The following is a 3,177-nucleotide window of genomic DNA, read 5'->3' on the forward strand; positions in this document are numbered from 1 at the left end:
CAGCCCCTGCCTCTCTAACATTCTCTGCACGTCCCTGCTGCCTTCTTGGCTGCCTGGCTGGCTAGCAATGTTGCCATGTCTGCTGGAACTTTATAGCTTCTTTTCCTGCAAAGGTCGCGTATGTGTGTAGCTGTGGTTTTGCGGCTTGTTTCTAAAGTGTTTGTTGCTTTTTTGTATTATTAGTGTGGTTGCTAGGTAACCAGACTCTTGTTCTAGACCCGAGACCTTTCATTTAAAGTAAACCTGTTTTCATTATGTTTTTATGTAATCCCCAAAGTCCATTGAGTTCAATAGACTTTTTCTGTCCCTTTTCTGAATGGACAATATGTCCAATCAGACATCCTCTTTGGAAAATAGCAGATCTACAACTTCGGATCGGCTGTTTTCAAACAGCCGACGCATATTTAAATTGCTCACAATGGCCTGTAGATAGTAGTCACTTCTTCTGGGCTTGTTGTTTTCATAGACCCGGTCGCCTGTTTCCCTCGCAGAATCTGGCAACGCATGGGAAACATGACACAGTGATGGACAAGCAAGGGGAAATGGTTGAGAAGTGCCACTCATTATTACTCTGCCCCCGAGTATTACTGAGCCACTTCCCATGGGTTACACAAACACATACATGTTTTACTACTGAGCCACTTCCCATGGGTTACACAAACACATACATGTTTTACTACTGAGCCACTTCCCATGGGTTACACAAACACATACATGTTTTACTACTGAGCCACTTCCCATGGGTTACACAAACACATACATGTATTACTGAGCCACTTCCCATGGGTTACACAAACACATACATGTATTACTGAGCCACTTCCCATGGGTTACACAAACACATACATGTATTACTACTGAGCCACTTCCCATGGGTTACACCAGGGGTCGGCAACCTTTTTGACATGAAGTGCCATGTTTTCATTTTCTTGATAGTCAGTGTGCCATAACATTAAGTTTAATTATGACACCATATAAGAAAATGTAGCTATATTTCCAATTGATTTTGACAGGCTATAAATAACAACCTTTATTTTTGTTGTTCTTTAGAAATATATTTAGGATGTAGGCCTAATGATCATTAGACTCAAGCAATAACACACTTATCTCCCAGAGTCTCTCCCCAGTCAAAGTTATCAGTTTGAATGAATGTAGAATTATATGCAGGATGTAAATGCACTCTCTCACACTTCTGCCAGTGTGCCAGTGGTCACCCACCCCTGTGCCAATGTTGGAACCCAAGGTTGCCTACCCCTGGGTTACACAAACACATATCATGCCAGCTTTATTGGATGATTGACTGCATCAGCAGCATTTGTTTAGTGGTTTATTTGACATTAGGGGGATATTTGGACATGTATCTATTCGTGTTTTTACGACTTTTTTTTCTCTTATTTTCTCTGCATAGTACTGTATTTTATCTGTCTGTCATTCAATATATGATTTAAAAAAGGATCTCAATTTAAATAAGTCTAGTGCTTATTTGAGTTTATCCTTTTAGTGAATTGTACATGTTGTCAATTGTCATGAAACTGTACCTTTTATATGCACACTTCAAATACATTCTTCAATCTGTCTGTCTGTCTGTCTGTCTGTCTGTCTGTCTGTCTGTCTGTCTGTCTGTCTACTGTACCTACCTATACCTACCTACCTAAACATTTTGCAATGATACAGCTCTGTTTATTTTGTATCGATCTTTTCTAAGGAGGCCGCTGCGTCTTAAAGTCTTTTCTCTTTTTTTTTCTCCATGTGCTTCATTTTCAACAGCTTTTTACAGATCATGCCTAAGCATGAAGATGGCCTCTGCTTGCGAGCAGTCACGTAGTGAGCTCAAAGCGCGACGCGTAGGGAGCTTGCAGATCGACTGATCGAGCCACTTTGGCTGTCAAGGGGAAGGAGAATGACACCAATTAGCATTTTGATTGACACGATCCATTCACGGTGTAAAGTGGAGCCTTCAACAAACATCGCTTTTAATTTCAAAATGGACGTTTCAGGCAAAATAAAAAATAAAAAAACGCCACTTAAATGGAACATAAATGTGAAAATAATAACAGCGCGCGTCTTGTTTCTCCAGGCTGCCTTGCATTACAGTGACTTTGTGTTAGAGAGCCCCTAAAATTAACGTCAAAAGGAACGTTTTCTTTACAGTGCCGTGAAGGGCCTTAGTGGTGTTTACATATCAAACGGGTTTACCTCCAGTCTGGAATGAATTGCACATGTTTAAGTTAAGCACCGATCCTTTTTAAAAGATAGAGGTTTACATAGGAAAATGTACACGACGGTTATAAGCCCTACACAGCTACAAGGTCAACTGAAAGGATAAAGACCGCAAGAAAGCAGCTTTTGGGCTTGTTTAAATTGGGGTCCCTTTTTACTCGATCTATCATCATTCTATCATACATCCTATTTGCGATATTATATTCATTTTCAACACGTTCTTGCACACACACACACACACACACACACACACACACACACACACACACACACACACACACACACACACACATAATGGGTAGGTTAGGCAGACTGTAAAATGTTATCCTGATCTATTCAACCTATTAGTATAGAGGCCTAATTTTATTTTACATTATACAGCAAATATCCTCACCTCAGCTTTGAATTTAAAGTAAGTAAGCCGCAACACAACACAATATGATTTGCTGGAAAAACTATGTTGGATTTTAGTCGAGATGGAATTCAATGGGTTCAATCAATGGGTAAAATAATTATCTTCGTTTGATATAAAAAAAAAAAAAGCTATAATAAAAGCGTGCGAATAGCCACTATACACTATCTGTTTTAGACTTGCATTAATGAGGAGATTCTGCACGAACGACTAGGATATCTGCTATTGTGCTATACATAACCTAATTGAAAATGTTACATCGTGTTACTCGTGGTTAGATAATACGCAGAACACATTTGTTTAATTTTCAAAAGTCAGTTTCCATATATATATATATATATATATATATATATATATATATATATATATATATATATATATAAACTGACTTTTGAAAATTAAACAAATGTGGCTATCTATTTAGAGCCGTCATTAAAAAATGTACACGACACATTCCGATGGTTATATAGCTATCAGTGACATACATTTACATGAGCATGGTGTGTGTGTGTGTGTGTGTGTGTGTGTGTGTGTGTGTGTGTGTG

This window comes from Nannobrachium achirus, assembly GCF_963921795.1.
Source record: "Nannobrachium achirus genome assembly, chromosome: 20".
NCBI lineage: Eukaryota > Metazoa > Chordata > Actinopteri > Myctophiformes > Myctophidae > Nannobrachium > Nannobrachium achirus.